Raw genomic sequence first — 22,011 nt, forward strand, 5'->3', positions numbered from 1 at the left:
AAATAGCACCTACAACAAACTTAGAAGAAGAACCTTGAAGTTTGACTTTCCATTTTTACGCAGGTTTGAAATATCTACCATTTCAGGTTTTATTCGAAGTAAGTACACCCATTTTTAAGCGCACCTAATATGAAACCCATCTCGAAGCAGCTCGTAGGCGAAGCGAAAATTAGCATAAAAGGCAAAAAAAAACATGCTGACCACTTTTTTGTTTAATTTGATCATCAACTAAACAGTTATCACTTTTAACAAAACTTCATAGTTCATTAAGTACCATTGGGAAGTAAGTAGATAGATTAATGATAGGCATAAACATGGGAAATCGTCGATTAAAATAATATTAGGCTGCACCCGCGTAGATTTCCGCTTGTCAACTCGCAGGAAGGAACTCTTTCCCCTAGAATAAATTGTCTCGTACTTCGTAGGTAACTAACTACTTTTAAAGCAAACATGACCTTCTATAAGTCTTTTGTGGCTTCATCCTATCAGCTCTACGAGAATATGCATGGATTTTGTACATCTAATCTGTGACGTCACAATAGTTCGCAAGTTAAGACGGTGCGACCCAGCCTTAGTAACTAAAAATATATAAGTACCTACTTAAAAGTTTGTTTCAAAGTTACCAAAGTAAAATTTCAGCACATTGAAAAGTCAGTTTTAGGACTAGAATTTCAGGTATTTTTCAAGAAGTGTATTTATTTGGTGTCGTAAGAGGCGACTTAGGGTCCACACATCAAACAGAGAACGGGCAGCAGCGCTCTCTGAAAAACATCAATCTTTTAAACTGCGATCTCCAACCCGCCCGCCAAGCGTGGGGATTATGGCAAAACCCTCCACTATAGTGGAGGAGGCTCATAGTCCAGCAGTGGACTGTAAAGGGCTGTTGATGATGATGATGATGTATTTATTTGGATAATACAACGACGTGTTAAGAAAGTAAGTATTTACTGAGCCAGATTACGCCAAATCTAATCAGTCAATCAGTTTGTCACACCTTACCTATTAAAGTGACGATCGCTTGCCAAACGACACGAAACCTGTCGGATCAATTTGGCACCTTCCTTCGGTCATTTTAAGCCTTTCCTCATACTCAGGTAAACATAACCATTACCTCACGGTTATCCTTTCCCTGGGTGCATTGACTCGCACAGAATTCCATATTTATTCAAAGCACGTATCGTGAATCAGAGGCATATCTCTTTGTCCTGTAGATCGGCGCACGCGCATGTAGGATAGAGATGTCTCTTTTTAATCCTGAAAAATGTGTGAAAATATCCGAATCTTCAAATAGTAACTAGTATAATTATATTTTTTTACAATGGATGATGACATACACACTAGTGACTTTCGCAGGAATACTATTACCTATTTTTTATTTCCCAAAGTTATTTAGACTATTGTCAATTTAATTTAGATTTCGATATCCTCAAGTTACCATTCAGTAACTTAATCTTTTTCAACAACTTGTCGGGAATCAAATAATCGGTCTTCACTAGTTAGGTTTTTATTGGCTGTCAAGCTAAGTTGTAAATCCTAGCTACACAAGAGTTGCAGCGGTGGGAATAGTCCCGTATCGTCAAGTTACTTACCTACCTATATTTTTGGGGTTTCTCTAACACGCCAAGGTTTCAGGCTTTTCCGTTTCTCAAGAAGAGCCGTAAAGCATTTCCCCTGTGATAACAGTAAGGGTCTTATTGAGGTAACTAAACTGTACTTATCAAGATCCGAATTTATATCTATCCGTATGAAATCCGGTCTCGCAACAGCTATAGCGACTCCAACAGAATGCTAACCACAATGAAAGTGAACAACGAGGTGCCGATGAATTAGAATTGTGGAGAAATTGCACAGAATTCGCATATAATGGTATCAGTGATAGTTGCTTTTGAATGTACAGTCGATGGAATAAAATATTGGTTGTTAATTTTGTCTCCTTCAAATGTCTAAAATAGCTTCGTCGTCGTAGTATAGAATTAGATGGAGGCAATAATTAATTATCCCTTTTCCGTGGTAGTAGAGCGCTCCTATTAGATTTATTAAAATTGATTTAGTTTGTCACAAGTCAGCGTTTAAATTATAGCATCTTAGATATATCTCGTTATTTTGATATACCTACGTAGTATGTATGACGTAAAGTTTCATCAAAATCCGTTCAGTAGTTTTTGCGTGTAAAAGTAACCAATATTTAAACACTTTTACAGTTATAATATTGTATTGGAATAAGGGATTTAAGAATTCAAATGTTTAAAATATCATCTAGTGAGCTCTATTACAATTACAATAAAAATATCCTTAGAATTTTTATTTATTAGAGCTCTCTGGATGATCTTTGAAGGATTGAATCTGGATCGAAGTACCTATTAGACATCTTTATGTTTATCGCCTATAAGTTTACTTAAGTTTTCTCTATCGACTGTACAGTGTGGAGAAAGAATGTCTGTTGCGTCATGGCGACTGATGTTTGGATAGTTTTTTGCCGAATAAATATCAATGGACGATTAAGTATTAAGTTTCGCGCGGCAGCTGGTGATAGTGAATAGTATAATGGTGGTATTTACAATGTTAATAAAACAGTGCGTGGGGCTCGCAGAGACGTTGGTCGTTGGTGCAGAAAACTTCTCGAGTGGCGACCACGGGCTGGAAGACGTAGCGTGGGCAGGCCTCCTACAAGGTGTACCGACGATCTGGTAAAGGTCGCGGGAAGAACCTGGATGCGGGCAGCGCAGGACCGTTCATTATGGAAAACCTTGGGGGAGGCCTATGTCCAGCAGTGGACGTGGTGGGTGAAACGACGAATAAAACTTAGAGCATTAAATATAACTCTACCTATACATATGTTTTGAATTAATTTCGTTGACATAACTTTCTTAACGGGTTTCGTTCGGGTTAACTTAGCTTTTATTGATTACTTTGTTGCAGTCTAGCTGTAGATCCTAGATAAGAATGGGATATCCCCCAATGGCAAGATAATAAAGACATAAAAAACAAAAATATATAATTTTTAGGAGGTTTTTCATGAGAAATGCTTGACTACTAAAGAGTCTGAAGTACAAAAAATATAAATTACAAATTAGTCACAAGAAATACAATGGCTTAATCAGATCATTTCGCGCAATAAACAATCTGGTTTAAAAAATAGAGAGAATAAGGATGATACTTTAAACTTTCGAAGTTAGTTTGCTTCAGTCGATACGTAAACCCTTGAAAAGGAGGCTGACAATAGTGACTGAGTTTCTTGCGCTGCTTCTTCTCAGCACTGGACCATTTACTGTCCCAAAGCAGTGGTAGGGTTAATATTGGGACGTGTAAAAGTGCTTTTTAAAAGCCTATTTGCAAAAATAAATGAGTTTTATGAGTTTTTTTATGAGTTTTATTTACGAATTGATTCGGAAAATCATATAGTTTTTTTAATGACACACAAACCTTTCTATTTTGTGCAAAAACGTCTTGTTCCTGAAGGATCGTGTCTTGTACGACAGTTGACAACAGGCGCGGCGTTGGCACATTCCAGCGTTTTTGTCGCCGCACGCGCATGATCTAGGACACGTCGAAGGCTAGAGAACGTATGTTGTAAATGCTAACTGCGATTGATTTATACTATAGCCAAATATTTTATGTCGTCTTTTTTAGAGTTATGGTTATAGGAAACGATAAAGTGGTGTATTTATCCTCTCATAGATAAAGGGGTTTATCGTCTCACTGCCTTAAACTCAACGACCGTTTTAATTGTTATACATGTACCTACGTCTTGGGTTCTACTAAAAAATACTTATTTTTGGAGCTAAATGCAAGTGACAGTGTTAGTACCATTGACTGCTTACTTTTAGAATGAGAAATGTATAAAAAACAATAAAGTTGAACTTGACACTGATAAAAAATATAATAAATAACGGCAGCTACCGCTCCACCATAACATAATAGAGATGTTCAGATCTTCTAAAAGATAAGAAATCACATAAAGATGCTAGCTTGTCCGTGAAACTCCTAATGAATAAGTCATTATTTGATGGACTTTATGAACACACTACTGAGGCGTGGTTATGAATGAAACCATACTTTCTGCTTCGCATATTTAGTGTCCTCCTCTTGGTCAACATGACAAAATCAAGTTTCAAAACGAAAAATGTTTGCGTACGTTACGAAAGAATTCGGAAAGAATCCTGCGCAGTATACGGTCAAAACTAGTCGGTCTTTATGGCGCGTCGGGAAGTGCCGCTACCGGTTTGAAAACACTTTCCATTTTCCTCCCTGCCGATAGCAAATCGCTCTAGCATGCCTATCCGTAAACATTGACAATTCCACATTCTTCAGAATTGCAGCTTGCATAATATGGCAACACGCCAGTAAAATGTCTATAACCCCAATTTCGCAAAAGATTTTATTACTTTTAATAGTTGGTAGTTATGAAAAAATTGCAGCCTCTCTGAAGTTAGCAATTAATTAGATTTTCAAACTTCGAACTTTAGAGGGCAGTATAGATTCAGGTGCGCCCGCGCGACCTTTGCGCGTCCCCAAAATTCGCAATAACAATCAAAATCGCGGAAATCGAACTGACTCGGGTTACATCGTGGAGGTTACGTAAAGCTTTATGCTTAATTACAAGTCGCATACAACGTAAGGTCGTAGAAAGTGAATCGGCTCGTGTGAACCGTCAAAAAAACCCCGCCATCTTGGCAGTCTGTGGCGCGCAGTTCGCGCGAGTAAACGCTTCCCGCCGAAACGAGGTTCGAATTCCGAACGCCCGTCATTTTTATTTTTCACGCGCGTGTCAACGGCCAGTGTTTTCCAGAGTGCATCGATTCGGTTTGAATCGATTATAATTTGTTGGTGTTGTGAATAATGTGATAAAAAACAGTTGTGATCGTTAGAAAAAGACTGTTCCAGGATTTTTGTAATATTTAATGTATTATTTATGAAATGGGGGATTCTAGAAGAAGGACCTTCATCAACACAGTTTTGAAAATGGTAAGTTTTTAGAATATTACTTTTTTGTTGTTTTTAGCAATTGCCGCTCGTTAATAGCCGTTTAATTATGAAGAAATACATCTGAAGCGTAGATTTCCTCGTTATTAAGTTTTAATTGTAGGAAAGTAGACATTCATGTGCACGCCTAATTAATAAAGTCGTTAAATGTGTCGTAACATATTATTATAAGGTCATTAGCATAGCGATACGTAATCAAAAATATTTGGCGAGTTTTCTTTGCCATAATGAAAGTTTTGGATCCACTATCGTTAAGTAACAGACTGGTTAATTTAATCTGTTCATAATCGAATATTCCGATTTGTATTTTCACTCTTAGCGTGACGGTTTTCACTTGATTTTTACAAAATCATGAAAATATTCTTTAATACGAGTAATGTAAGGACAATTAGTGGAAATATTAACAAATATCAATATTAAGACTTTTTTACACACACACACATTACATATTACACGTCTGAGCTAAAAGTAGTCATTACTGAAAATTCAGGTGAATTAATTGTATTTTTATTCATTATCATTTACTAGAGATTAGTCAACTTTCTATAAATAAAATTATTTATTTCAACAATAAGAAACACTAATAAAGCAAAAGACCCATGCTCGTTTTCACCATCAATCGCTAATTTTAAAGTGACCCCATTGAATACAAAATTCCTGTCATGTGTTACCATAGGGGTGACTTAAAAATTAGGGATTGATGGTGAAAACGGGTACCACTCCCCTATCTTCCCCCTAGGCAAAGCACATTTAAGAGTAGGTTTGACCCTTTACAAAATCTGTCATTTTCGACCATTTTTGGGTTACAACAATTCACTACCATCACGATATTCACGATATTTTGATCGATTCCAATAAACGAAATATGATTTCAAACAAATTCTTAGATATTCGATACATAACGCAATAAATGACAACTGGTTTTCCCATTTACTATCCAATTATGGTAATCGATTGCGACTAATTCGTTATTCGTCGCAATCCGCATTGCTATGAACTTTTTTTTGTTGCGTAACTCAAATTTAGGCTCGTCTTTGCTGACTTTATATCGTTTTGAATGTATAATTTGTAACAACTAGTTTTACTGCCGATTCATGATTCTCACTTCCCTTTATGAATTCTCTTGATTAAATCTTGAATTGAATTTGATGGCAGGTATAGTAGAGTGGTTTAATGGATGCCGGCGGCGCAGGACCGGTCGTTGTGCAAATCCTTGGGGAGGCCTTTGTCCAGCAGTGGACGTCATTTGGCTGAAAGTAATGAATAATAGAGCAGTAGCGGCGTAAGGGGGGGCGGTGGGGGCGGTCCGCCCCGGGTGCCAAGCATCAGGGGGTGACACAAGTCGCGCAGATTAGTACTCACTAGCACATCTGCATGGCAAATCTGCCGTCTATGTCATGATACGAGGGGGGTGGGGGGTGCGATTGTCTTTCAATCTTCGAATCGCGAGGTAACCCCAAAAATCCTGGGGGGTACCAGGGGGTGCCATAAGACTTGTGACGGGGGGGGGGGGGGGGGTGGATCGCCCCGGGTGCCAACCCATGCTACGCCGCCACTGTAATAGAGTCTTAAAATTGTAAAGAAAAATGTACAATAATATGATTACAATAAACAAAACTGACTTTCTTACCTTAAATGCAAAACCTTTAGCTGTCGAATACAGAGAAGAGCGTCAAAATAGATTTCATAATATAATTTTAGAACTAGTTTCATTAGTGTGTCTAGTAGGTACAAGTAATAATCGATTTTTTTATGCATAACTAGGCAGATATTTGACCACAATCGCACCTGATGTTAAGTGGGATGCAGTCTAGGATGGTACATATCTGCCCTGTAAGTGCCTATTCTCTGTCTCTAATCCTAATGCCTAAATCTCTGTGCCTAATGCCTATCTCGCCTTGAAAATGCCCGGATTATAGTCTTCGGGAAAGACAGCAGCAGGCAGCGAATTCCATTATTATCCATGACTAGCTTTCCGCGCGGCTTCGCCCGCGTGGAATTTTGTCTGTCACAGAAAAACAATATCGCGCGCGTATTTGTTCACCGTTTAGACCTACCCTGGACTACGACAAACATTTTAAAACCAAAATCAGCTCAATCGGTCCAGCCGTTCTCGAGTTTTAATCAGACTAACGAACATCAATTCATTTTTATATATAAAGATTAGGTACATTCCTTCTATAATAGGATAAAATAAAGAAATATAACAAAACAAAAGGTAAAAACTTCGTGACCTTTCAAAGCGTCTATTTATTCTATTCGCATTGCTCAGAATCCGGCATAGATTAAACAACCACATTTTTATGACCAATCACTTTTTACAACTTTTTAAATGTGTTTTATTAGTTGCTATGAAGTAATTATTAACATTCCGAATGTCGTTTAAACTAGATTGGTCTACTCTCACTTTCAACTGTACTGTACAAGAAGTACAGCAGTAATATAAGAATCTTGTAAGCGATCTATCAATCAATTAGAAAGGAAACGAACTCTATTTATTATCATCAAACATACTAGAACTAAATTATAGATTGAACTGAATCATTTCATTCCGCAATAAAGGCTTTTGTTGTTGAGGCGAGCAAAGGTTTTTTCACAAAGCGAAGTAGGCACTTACTCAAACCGACCACTAATGTCACCAATAAGACATGTTTTGCCAAGTAGGTACTGCCTAACTGCATCCAATTTATATTTATGAGCATTTAACTAATTTGACAAAAGAGCTATATACTTAACTCTTAAAATACGAACAGCTAGAAATTGGAATTCGCTGCCAGCTGCTGTCTTTCCCAAACACCATAATCCGGGCCTTTTCAAGGTGAGAATGTATGGGCACTTACAGGGCAGATATTACCATCCCAGACTGTATCTCACTTAACAACAGGTACGATTTACCTTGTTATGTATAAAAAAAATGTAATCTTGTTTCTGATTTGACAAAAGAGCTCTGATTTGTTACTCGGTGAAATAGTCTTTGCCATTTATTTCGAGCTTATTTATTTACTACGTTTCAGCGTAGGCATAAAACTGTCAAGAATAGTTATCTGTGAGTTACTCTTTGCGAGCTGCGTCCTTGGTGCGCCCGCGCACATTCCCTGTCGCGGGAATTCCGTCTCTTCTTGTTGCATTTCGTATGTTGTCTGTGCTAAAATGCATTGAAGAATCTAAATATATTTAACTCAAAGGTGACTGACTGACTAACTGACTGACTAATTGACTGACTGACTGACATAGTGATCTATCAACGCACAGCCCAAACCACTGGATGGATCAGGCTGAAATTTGGCATGCAGGTAGATGTTATGACGTAGGCATCCGCTAAGAAAGGATTTTACGAAACTCCACCCCTAAGAGGGTAAAACGGGATCCACGCGTACCAAGTCGCGGGCGGTCGCTAGTCTGGAATATGTTTCACTTGAAAAATTCACTGTATACGATGTAACGTGAATGGTGAATCCAAGGTCTATTGCTAGCTGGACTACTGCTTTGTCTTAAGAAGTACGGAAACTGAAAGACATAGAGGATTTAAGGGCTACTTAAGGCGTTTTTTCTAATGTGAAACAGTGTAAGAGGTTTATTTAGTATTTAAAATGGAGAAATCTGAATAGACTGGCTACAAGGATACAGCTGAAGTGTCTGGTAATCATAATAAGTATAACAATATCACTGAAATAAATATAAAATAAGACATGATCACAAAAACATCCGCATTCACCACTCGATTGCCAAATGTGAAGCAAAAAGAAAGAAAAAAATTTATGAAACTCTTAAATGGCACTGTGAGATATTTTTGTAACTAAAACAAAACATCTGTAACTAAAACGACAAATAATAAAACAAAGATAATATGCCTTGCATATTATGCAAGGCAAATATAGATAAAATAATAATAAAGGTATGGTTGGAAGTGCATAATAAAATACACTTACCAATTAAATACATAGTTAAGTATGAATAGGTGACGCAAATCTCATGCTACGTACGAACTACGTAAGTCTCGTAGCAAAATGATTACACCTTTAATCGACATACGCAATTAGGGGTGGATTCGACCAAACAAGAGTAAATATTAATCTATACTTCTATACTAATATTAATGCGAAAGTAACTCTGTCTGTCTGTCTCTCTTTCACGCCTAAACCACTGAACTGATTTTGATGAAATTTGGCATAGATATAGTTTGAGTCCCGGGAAAGGACATAGGATAGTTTTTATCCCGGTTTTTGAAACAGGGACGCCGCGATATAGTTTTTCTATGACAGAAAAAAATCCACGCGGGCGAAGCCGCGGGCAAGCTAGGAAGTTTATATTTTTATTTTGTTTAGAGTTAAGTTTGCCTAAGTTTAAAAAAAATCTGTTTATTGTAAATAAAGTCATGTGCCAGTTATACCAGAAGTTATTCTCGGATAAAAGTTTGGTCGAATCGGGCCTAAAACTATTCATATAATGTACATTATTAATAATAATAACCTATTCAGTGAACGCGTGTAGGTAGCCCTCGCTACAAAAGTACTATAATGTATAGCTCCATTCTCGAAGCGCGTCGCTCCATACAAAAGACTTCAACGCGCCGACTTTTATGTGAACCATTCAAAATGGTGCGCGTGCGCCATTTCTTTGGACTATAAGAAGTGGAAGGTAATTTATCATTGTAATTTCACTGTCGCTTGACTTTTGAATAAGGCTTGACTGGTTTAAGTGATTGCAGTGGCTTAGGGAGCGCTTTTTGTCGTGTTTTGGACTTATGTTTCTTTTTTTAGTATATTAGCTTTCCGCCCACGGCTTCCCCCGCGTGGATTTTGTCTGTCACAGAAAAACTTTATTGCGCGCGTCCCTGTTTCAAAAACCGGGATAAAAACTATCCTGTGTCCTTTCCCGGGACTCAAACTATCTCTACGCCTTTCATCAAAATCGGTTCAGTGGTTTAGGTGTGAAAGCGAGACAGACAGACAGACAGACAGAGTTACTTTCGCATTTATAAATATTAATTAGTATAGACTAGTTTTTTAGTTTTGCTATTGCGCATTAGATATTTGCGGATTTAGTAACTAAAGTCGCCAGTCACATAGGGTATGTTAAGGCTATTAAAACAAGTTTCTATCTACATGACGTTATCTATCATGATAAAATTGTTTTTTAAACAAAAATCTTTGCCTATTAAAAAATCCTTGTAAACGTAAATAAACACACTTATCTGCATCTACTTAGGCTTTAAACATATACAATTAATAGCCTTCACAGCCGAGTGCGTTTTTCCACGCCCCGAGAGACCTAGAGAGGCTGTGGTGCCAATATGTGCCTGCGCTGACCGGTTTGACACTTCGTAATATGTTTAGTTTTCGAACTTGTAAAGTTAACCGCACACCAAAAATAGAACTGTGGTACGTAATGCCGTTATAATAGGTACTACTTTTCAACAAAAAATTGTCGTGTCTTGACTGTACCTTGAGTTTATAATTTTATGAAACTTGACTGCGTGAATTGATGTCAAGTGTGGATGGAAATGGCAAACCACTTGATTAAATCAATGATCAATATTTTTAGTAATGAAGGATAATATTCCGGCTTAGTTTTAATAACTTCTTTATAGTAGCTACTATATTTTATGGTAAATACATCCAACCTTATCTATCCTATGTTTAGTGCACTTGAATACAACTTTCACACAATCAAGCACCTTAGACCAAGACTTAAATTGGATTATTTGTGTAGTAATGACTGTATCTCTGATGACAGAAATACTAGAGGTTATAAGGCTCTTTTATGTACTTTACTTTCTTCCCCTGGGACAAACTTGGCCTTCTAGTTGAGTTTTGATTGGCAGTCAAGCTGTAAATCCTGGCTACACAGGAGTTGTAGCGGTGGGAACGAGAGGTATGGTTCATATTCAAAACAATGATCAAAGTCGATTCAACCTCTGTGCTCATAGGTTTTAAATATGATATGAAAATAGGATATGAAAATTTTACCAAGCGACGACCTCATAAAGTTAGCAGGAAGGCGCTGAATGCAAGCCGCCACCAACCGGATATTGTGGAAATCATTGGGGGAGGCCTATGTTCAGCAGTGGACGTCCTACGGCTGAAATGATGATGATGATGATGAACCAAGCGAAAGCCGCAATCAATGCTTAAAATTGTATTCATCGAGCTTTCTTCTGTAATACGGTTCTAAGATAGTAAAAGAGATAATATTAATCTATCTTAAGTGCGAGTAGTTACTACACTCGCGAGCAAAAATATGGAATCACCCCATTTATTCCGAGGAATCATAAGAACTAAATGACTAATAGAAGTTCAATAAAAATGGTACCATTTTACAGGTGATATTATAAGCTTAAAATTGATACCATAGATACATACAATACGTAGTCATTCAGTTCTTAAGACCGCTCGGAACACAAAGGGGTGATTCCATACTTTTGCTCGTAAGTATAGATTTCTGGTACGAAACCAAGCAAACATTACTGGCTTACAAGAAACGTCCCAGTTGCGCTGTTACGATGAACATGTCGTAACCTGATGGATGATGCGAACATAACTGCTTTTTTGACCGCTTGCGCAATTCATGATATTTGCTTGGAATGCTTGCTTTTGAGGTTTATTTGGTTTAATTTGGCAAGCCTTAATTGGGCAATAACTACAGCAAATTAGCGACCGAAATGAAGGAAATTGGCTACTTAGGAGCCCTTTCTCATGGCAATTCAGTTTTGCAGGAACCAGTAATGTAGGACCCTGCAAAACTGGACTGTCGTGGGAACGCACAAGTGTGTATTTGGTATTCCAAATTCGAACGGAATCAGTTTTTTGTGGGACTCTATAAACGGGATGTTTTTACTAAGGCTGAGTTGCACCATTTTACTTTAACTTTGACAAACGTCAAAAATCTGTCAAACTTCATACAAAAAGCACCAGTTATTTTTATTGTTACGGTTAAAATAAGATGATGCAACTCAGCATAACTAACCGAGATCACGATGAAATTCTGTAAAAACAGTTCCTGCAAAAAACGGGATGTCTACATGGGAAAAAAAGATCCCTAAAGTGTGTGTGTGGCCCTGTGATAATAATATGACGTCCTTATCATCTCTACTTTGACCTTTTATTCTCTCTACATTGACCCCTAATTCAATTGTTTTAATCAACGGTCATCAAATGTTCAAAACTATGTTTAATACAATTTACATCCTTATTATAAAAAACCCTAGCTTTATCTGTGAAAAAGCTCTATTCATAAAGAATAGTTGATGCAAATCTCAGTGGTTATCTGTAGAAGGGTATCGTACACAACCTTCAAGGGCGTGGCGACAATGTCGACTGGTTTCGTAATCTGTGATCTAAATAGGCCTTATGACCTGAGAAGTAAGGATTTTATGTTGTTGATAATAGTGGAAGGAATTTGTTGAAGATTAATTTATTCTTATTGTTTATTTTATTCAAACTATGTTTCCTTTGTAGTTGTGGGACATATTCAACCCAAGATACAAGCTATACTGCTTAGTTTGGGTCTCACTGGTAAATATTTAAATATGTTAATATCTAGTGCATAGTTTAAGTACATTGTTATTTAAGTCAAGAATATGTATATCTTTTTTGGAAATAAAATATTTATTATTATTTATTATTTATTGGTTGTAAATACACCTACACATTTTCACTACTTGTTTTACTCGAGTAAGTCAAGTTAGTAATTTGAAATACCAAACAAAGCAACTATATAATGAACTGTACCTAACAACTAGTTATCTAATACATATAATAAACTAATTGTTTGGAAAATATCTAATTTGACAAGCTTGAACAAACCGGTTAGTTCAGTTCCAGTTTGGTCTAAAACTAAGACAGCATTGTTCTAGGAAGTCCAATAAATAGTAATATTAGGCTATTTTATTTTCTGATGAATAGACATCGGATTATATGCGCTATCAAAATGCCAAAATATGCATGCAAATATGCACTAAAAAAGGGCGAAATATGCACAAAATATGCACAATCAAAAAAACATTATTAGAATTAACTTTATTTTCACAATACATAATTAATTAATTATATAGGTACTTATTGGTTGTAATTCTTGTGACAATATACAATAACATATTTTTCAAGGTTTTCTGGCGCAAATTTGTGACGATATGCTGAAAATGACCTTTCAACGTCCACTGACGTTACCGGACAGAACTTAAAATTTGGCGCCATTTCTGCCGAGACCTCTTCAGGCAGAATTTGACTGGTGCCGTTGATAAATGCGTTAACTTTTTTTATTTCTTCGAGACACGGATTTTTATACAAAACAGCATTAATTTGCATTTTAACATGAATTAATATTATTGTTTGTTAAAAAAAAATGAATTTTAGCGAATGTTTTTCGATAATAAAACGCAAATCCAGGAAACGTTTTTATACGACCGGTCACTTTTCGGTCTTCATGGAATGGTCATTCATTTTCGCTCCGCAACCCCCCCCCCCCTCCCCCCCGTATGAAGGTTACTTTTTATTCAAAAAGGTTACATTTTTTTATATTTCTGGTAATTTCTCTGGCAACACTGGTATGGATCGCTCTCAATGCGTTCTCGCAGTGCGTGCGAGGGCGATGTGTTGATGTTTGGCGTGGGGACGGCGGCGAAGTACAACACGTCTAACACGTATAAATACTAAAATAAGCACTGTCAATGAAAAAGTACCAAAATATGCAATAACGCTATAAAAATAGCATTATATGCGTTTGCATATGCAATAATGCAAATGCATATAATCCGATGTCTACTGATGAATAAGAGGGCTATAGTGTAGGCAGGCCCCCACTAGGTAGACCGATGATCTGGTGAAGGTCGCGGGAAGTACCTGGATGCGGGCAAAGTTAAAGCAGGACCGGTTGTTAGAAATTTTTGGGGGAGGCCTTTGTCCAGCAGTGGACGTCATTTGGCTGAAACGAAGAGCGCTATTTATATTTCGATATATGAAAATACTTCTTGCCTCATTGAGACCTGATAGTTAAAACAAAGGTCAGCTAAAAGAAAAAGTAAAAACAGAACCTGTTGTATGTGATTGCAATAAAATGCAGTCTTCCTTCAGTGTCCTTTCCTAGTGAAAAAGCTGAAGGCTAACCATAAATTATGAGAGGCAGATGCTTGTCGCCCTTTAAACGAAGAAGAACCAACTTTAATTATAGTTAAATCGCTTGTCAGGTACATAAAATACTGGCGATGCAAATGTCAGATGTAAAAAATATATTAATAACATATTTAATTACGTTGTATGGATTTGGGATACGACTACATACTCGGACAGTGGCGTGTACCTAATGATGGCATATTAAATAGAATTTATCGTTTCAAAGAAAACTTCCTCTGCTGAACAAAGGCCTTATCTACTTTGTTCTTTATAATAATTAACTATATGCTGTTTTAAACCAGTGGGTCTAGAGTAGACAAAGTGCAAATTATAATCGCAAAGTGGTCGAAAAGTGGTCAAAAGCCCTTTTTTGTATGGAGTTTTGACGGATTCGATTTTCGATTCGATCAAAAAGTGCATTTTGTCTAGGGGGACAGTTTGGAACTAGGTTATGTCGTTTACGACTTTACACCTTACTCACACGTAAGATGAAGACGTCCAAAATCGGTCAAGTAGTATTAGATATTACCTCACCGGGTATAATGTTTGGGCAAACACGGCTTTCTACAAACGCCCGCGCCCGCGCTAGCATTTCGTTCGTTAGTGGTCTTGCGTAATACGCGATTTTCTTTGCAATTTCAGAAACACGATATAAGCAGCTACAGAAAAGAGGTTTTCTGAAAATCGATATTAATTTGTCTTTATCACAGATATTAAATTCCCATCTTTGAATATAAGTCTAAATGAGTTACCTAATAAGATCTTGAAAACTACTTTTTCTATCTGAATATACTTAATTCAGTTCCTATATTCTTTTGTTTTTGGTTATGAATCATAATAATTTGAAGTTTGTTATTTTCTTCTTGTTTTTATTAAAAGGAATCCCATTGATATTTTCTTTATTCCATGAGAATTAGTGATAATTTTATCTATTATTAAAAGTATAATTTTGCTATCTTAACTTCTTGAAATTAAAAACATATTTTGGATCTCTTTAATTATTCCATTGTTTCTAAATTCCCAAATAATAAGCTGTAGTATCAGCAGATGCTATGTTTATGCACAGGTTGTAACCAACATTATATTGGTAGGTGTACCTACTACACTGTACATACATCGTACGAGTACACATTTTAATTGGAAATATTGGAAATTCAATGCGCTAAGTTGGTTTGGTAGAGATATTCAAAAGTATTTGGCAAATTGTCTTTTAATAATAACTGTTAATTGATATTAAAAGATAATTAGTCAAATAGTTTCGTAATTGTTATTGTCGTAACTTTATCTATACTATAATATTATAAATGCGAAAGTAACTCTTCCCGATTGTCTTGCACTGAACCGATTTTGTTGTGGCATAGAGATATAAATATAAATAATAAATAAATAAACCCGGTTTTTGAAACAGGGACACGCTTTTCTGTGACAGACAAAATTCCATGCGGGCGAAGCCGCGGGCGGAAAGCTAGTAATAAATACATACATAATTGGGGGAGGCATATGTTATACAGTGGACAACATCCTGTGGCTGAAATTATGATGATTATGAAGATTGTTTTAACTTGGAACGGAAGAAACTTTAACCAGGCAATAACTAACAAGTGGTACTTAAAAAGAGATCAACGTAAAATCCAGAAAACAATACTTTAATTGGCCGAACGTTGCCGACTCTACATTTTCAAGGTGCGAATCTGTAACAGTCCAAAATGTTCTATTGTGGCGTTAGATCTAAGATATTGTATATTTTCGTGCGAACCTCACATGGACCGGAAGCCCTAACAATATGGCTGCTATTGTCTGGGCTTAAATAGCAAAGCAACCTCGATCGGGTATCTGAGTAAATACCAAATTGGAGGTTGTTTTTGTTATGACAGGATCTAAGCAGAAGGTCTAGGCTGTAAGCAATCCTACTTAATATTATAAATGCGAAAGTTTGTATGGATGTCTGGATGTTTGTTACTCTTTCACGCAAAAACTACTGAACGGATTTTGATGAAACTTTACAGTATTATTGTTTATAGCCCAGAATAACATATAGGCTATAATTTATTACTATCTGTGACAAAGAGCATCATGTTCATGCTATGGACTAATATCCGTTTTCACCATCAATTCCTATTTTTTTAGTGATCCATAAGGCAACAATTAACAGGAATTTTGTTTCCATAGGGGTCACTTCAAAATTTGGGATTGATGTTGAAAACGGGCATATTATTATGATCTCTGTTAATGATGGTACTCGTACTAATTGTCAATTTTTACTGTCTGATGTACTAGGGACAGAACAAGATACTCGTAAAGTATGACACAAAAAATACTAATGTCTGTTTCCAAATCATACTATATTATTAATTAATTTGGCAATTGATCTAAAGTTTATCATTAGTTTAGAAGTTAATTGTACCAGACAACTTTAAGGCTACTTTGTGTTAAACCGCAAAATACAAATAGATCTCCAGTTACGTACCTTCTTATAAATTGAAAATAAACTCTATATACTACTACTAATAACTCAGATTTAAAGCTGATAATTAAACAAATATGTAGGACGCAAGTTATGCTATTATTTAGGTACTTACTTGCAATACTTGAGTATTTGAATTTGAGTTATAAAGTGAAGTAGGTATTTGAATTTATTCATTTAAATTGATTTCTGGAGTAAACCCATTCGATTGATTTTGATCCGTTTATAAGATTTTTTCCTGTTTTTTTTATCCAATTACACTTTATAGAGTTTAATTGGTCTCGTGGTTAATCTCGTCATTATAATAATAATTTCAAAACCTTTACGATCACATTGAAGCACTGAAACTACGGTTTGATGATTTAAGATGAATAAAGTATACCCAAATATATCTAACAATTTTTATACAATTAATAAGTCGGAAAGAACGTTCTGCTCTACTAACGGATTACTAAACCAATAAAAATATTTTTCGTGCTAACGGTAAACTTACAACTAATTCTAACGCTAAATTGCTTATATAATTCTATCATATTTATTTTATTATCTCGTAATTTTATAAATTAGCAAATTATTATTTATTAAACAGATAACGAAAGAAACTTAATTTAATAACCTTAATTATTATGACACAGCAAATGACAGTAAAAAATTCAATTAATAATAAATAACTTCTCTAAAATTAAATATAAAGTGGGTGATAATTGTTTGTCATAAAGTTTTAGTAGAAGGTTTACCCACTTTCTTAATATATCACTTAGCATTCGGCGGCTTATAGTTAACAAAGGGGCAACTATTTCGTTTATTGTTTGATTTGTATGTGTGTCAATCTGTGTCAATTAATCAAACTGGCATGATTGTAAGCCCGCTTCTTTAAAGTTGATTTATTAATTAGATTATTGTGAATCTTTTTTTGACACTGTTTGATACTGATGATAGAAATGACCTTGATAAAACTCCCAAACTAAAGTAAATATTTCGACGCACCATCGAGTATTAGGTATAAGGTGGCAGGAAGGCGCTGGATGAAGGCTGCTACCAACCGGTCGCTATGCAAATCTTAGGGAAGGCTATGTTCATCAGTGGACGTCTTATGGCTGAAATCATGGAGCAATATAAGCATAAAATATTAAATAACAGATTCCATGTCGTTTATATTATCACAGCCATTTATAAAGGTGTCATAACAGGCGTGTCCATTTCTCAGTTAAAGTAGACCCGACCACAAACCCTAGATTACAGCCCACCGCACGGTTGCGTTTGCGCACTCCGCGAAATTATACGCCATTTGCCACTTATTCCCATGATTATTTCGGAGAATTCCTTACTTTGTTGCCTTTACACATATTTCTTCTATTGTTGAACACTCATGGTTTACTTGATGTTGACGAGTTACTACGAGTAACATAGACTCATGGGAACAAAATGTAGAGTCAGTATTTCAGAAACTGACCAATCAGTTAGATTTTAGCTGAAATTGATGTAGTAAGTTACTACAAAGTGTAAAATTTTCCCTCTCAATGGAAACATTAGTTTTGTTTTGATTGAAAATACGATAAGGGAAGTCTGTGTCGTAAAGGTAGTTGTGTCGTAAAACAGCGAATTGTTTAGAATCAATCTCAAGCATTGGTTCAAGCCTGTTTTGAATTTCAAAATGTTCATAAATCACCAAGGCTTAAACTAATTCTTGTGTAGGTATTCATAGAATTCATGACTTAAGTAAGTCGTTGACATCATCAGAATTAAGATAAGAAAAGACCGCCTAAATTTCTTTCCTTTCTTTTTTCGTGTGGTACAATGAAGTTTTTAATCTATCTTCTATCTATGGGAGTCCATTGATGTCCAATTCTTTATTTCAAAACACTTTTCATTCTCTCTTCAGCAATCAAGACTCCAATTATCCGATGACCGCACACGTGTATTGTCGCCATGTTGCATCGTGTTGCGCAACACTATTGCCTTAATGGCCGATCGGTTAACAAGCGACAAGCAACAATACCTGTCACTAAATTTTCTCTCAAAGCGGGGAAAGCAAGCATTGGTGAGTTGCTGCTAATGTCTTCGTTTTTCGGCTTTGTGCCGAATCGGAGGGCATGTTTGTCAACGTCCCTAACTGATTTCGGATATTTAAAGCTTTCGACCCAAAAATGCTGTTGGTGGAGTAACTGAGTTTGTTCCGGCGGCGTTTCTTTTCAGCACTTGCCATATGTTTGTCTCGAAGCGCTGGTAGGGCCCAAAAGATAAGGAGACATGTAAATTAAAGTGCCCCATAAAATCTACCTTTACTTTTTTATTATTTATTATATTTTGACATTCATAAGTGCCACTTGTGGTCTAAATTGAATTATTTTTGATTTGATTTGATTTTATTTGATTAAATGTGATGTAATGGGTTACATACTTTTGACACTCGCGTTAATTCATTTAAAGCTCATATCACTCATATTTAAAATTGTCGGTATAAGCACAGATAGTACATATAAGCAAGTGTTAGTCAAAGCAAAAAATATTGTTTAAACTCGATACCAAGATCATGTTTGAAATGGTAAACATTTCAATTCCAAACGATGATTTTCGAATTCATTTATCACTGAATTCAGTTCGGCCTTTTCGGCCGACGAAACCAATTCACAGTCTCTACCGAATGCAAGTGAATGTGCAACATCAAATAATCATATTGCACATGCATTTCCCGTTCCACAGACATTGAGATATTTAAGCAGTAATTCATAATAATCCATGAAGAAGTAATTCAGAGTAATCATCGGTGAAAATACGAAAGCCCGGATGTCTAGATTATTTATTTATAAGAAATAATTACAGTCCTGATGGCAAACCCGTCATTATAATTTTGTAGTTTCAGCTATTTGAGCTGTATTATTTCTTAGAGCTAAAAATTTTAAAAGCCTTATTAGTTTTATAAAAAGTTTTATTTATTACATTTTATTTAAAAAGATCACCACTAACGATGCTGAATAAACTGAAAGAGTTCAATTCAATTTAAACTTTTAAAATACCTAGTAGTTACAAATTGAGAGGAAAAATCGAATAGGTAGTAAAACTAAAGACTATAGAAATAAAAATAATTTCCAAAACGACACATCTGATACACGCGATATCTATATTTTATGATTCAAAATTATATATCTACATTATCGTACGCTTAGTATTGTGACAGTATGCAGCTTTTCCCGTAATGCAAGGTAACACAGCTAACAGCAATCACGCGGTGCAGTACGGTCGTTAGCGAGCGGATTCCGCACTGCTTGCATCACTCGGGCAATGCACCAGTGACACTTTCAGTTGGGCACATATCCGTATGGCCAAACTTTTCTTGGAGTATTATTATTAGTAACAGTATTCCATCTGTACCTGTACCCTACTTAATGGCAAATAAAATGTTTGAGTTTGAGTTTGAAGATTATTAAACCTTTGTTTGTAACCTGTAATCCGCTTTGCAATGGAGGGAAGTCGAACCTTAATTTCGAACTCCTCCTATGTTCTTCTGATTAATTTCGTTGCGGGTCCAATGACAGTTTAACTTTCCCCCGGGACCAACTTGACCTTCATTGGTTGGGTTTTTATTGGCGGTCAAGCTGTAGATCCTGGCTACACAAGAGTTGCAGCGGTGGGAACGAGAGGTCAGAATAGTCCTGTTATCCGTATGGTCACACATCAAACACTGGTAGTCACGAATAGTGACCCCTACAAAATCTCTGAGTATGAGAATGACGTTAATGTACGTCACTATTCTCCCATGACTAATTCAGAAGACTGATTATTTTAGGATTTTAAAGGTCAGTTTCATCCTAGCTTTAGGGGTGGAGAAGCTCAGGTATACAAAGCGTATGATTCAAAAAGCCTCTTTGTAGGTATCTGTTAAATTAATAATGAAAATTGAGAGTTTTACGTGAACAAGTTGATGGTAAACGCATTCTTACAGATACAGTCTGTATAAAAAGGAAAAATACGAATTGTATGTAATCTACAGAAGATTATCTAGAATTTAATCCGTTTTCTTAAATAAAGCTTTGGTTTTATCGATTCGCAAGTTATTTTATTTGTGTAACTGTTTCTAATAATGGAGTCAATAACATTGTTTTGTAAACAAAGTTAACCTATTTAAAAATCTGTAGCGCCCCATATTTGCCACTTAGCGACGCGAGCGCAAGATGCAAGATTTTTTACGCAAATCGATTTGCAACGGTGTGCTAACACAACTGTTGCTATCGGTAAATTGCAAAATTAATTAATATCTCTAATGAGATACCGTGAGAATCAACACAGGTACTATTTCTAAGGAAAGACTAAAATTACAGTACTTAGGCCTTACTTAGGTATGTCTTTGTTAAGGAGAGGTATTTCCGAATTGAAAATGAATTAAAAATGGTTTGAGAAATGGAATTTTAATGCCTTTTTTGTTCGTTTTGTTATCATCATTTAATAAATGCATTTGTGATTGATTTTCCAATTCATTTGTTTCAGGTAATTAACATATTTTATTCTTTACTTCCGTGGGGAGAGATACAGTGCCAGAACAAAGTAAGTGAGTACAACTTTAGAGCATCAACCAACATCAATCGTGAATGGTTTTCATTTTAAGATTATAATTTTTCATGGCATCTTTTCAATAAGAAAGGAAACATGAATATAAAATCGTTTTAAATCAAATGCTGTACTTGATAATAGCTTATTGATTTATTTCGTCGTTTAAAATCATCTTCTTCCGTGTGGGTTGTAGCTACTGAGGTCATAACTTATGTCAGATTTGAAAAACCGCCATGGGCGTAATAACATTACTGTATTGGATTGAACGATACATAATAACAATATTATCTTAATGTAATGTGTTAATAAGTCTTTTTTATGCATTCAGAGGCATTAAAATTAAGATTCTGTTAGTGTAACACGTCCCAACTGAAAGACTGGAAAAAAATCTGGTTGAAATTATGTCTACAAACAAAATGAATCATCTTCGGAACTCGAAAGATGCGTGTGCAGCGTATATTGAACAGTAATTACAAAGCCAACACGCAACGTCGTTTCTCGTCTCATAACAGTGGCCTAATTATGCAAAATGCCCATATATTTGATGCTGTGCTCGTATATCGGTGTAACTCACTGAAATGTGGACGAAGCCGAGGGAAAAGCAATAGCTTGGTGCGTTTATATTTAAACATTGTTATAGACACCGAAATTATGTAGAAACATCGAAATTATGTAGAAGCCATCGAAATTATGTAGAAGCCACCGAAATTATGTAGAAGCCACCGAAACTGCGTAAATAAGTAAATACCTTTTTAGATATGACGTGTGTATGCTTCCAGAGACCTTGCTTAGCATCAGAAACGCAATGTATGTCAATAGACTGTTTTCTACGCAATTTATTTACTCTTCTTTTAGCAGTGACCTTGTTATGTAACTGTCACTAGATACTATAATATGAAGAAGAAG

The sequence above is a fragment of the Ostrinia furnacalis genome, unplaced genomic scaffold (assembly GCF_004193835.3).
Source record: "Ostrinia furnacalis isolate ACB-3 unplaced genomic scaffold, ASM419383v2 OfSCF1268, whole genome shotgun sequence".
In the NCBI taxonomy this organism is placed as follows: domain Eukaryota; kingdom Metazoa; phylum Arthropoda; class Insecta; order Lepidoptera; family Crambidae; genus Ostrinia; species Ostrinia furnacalis.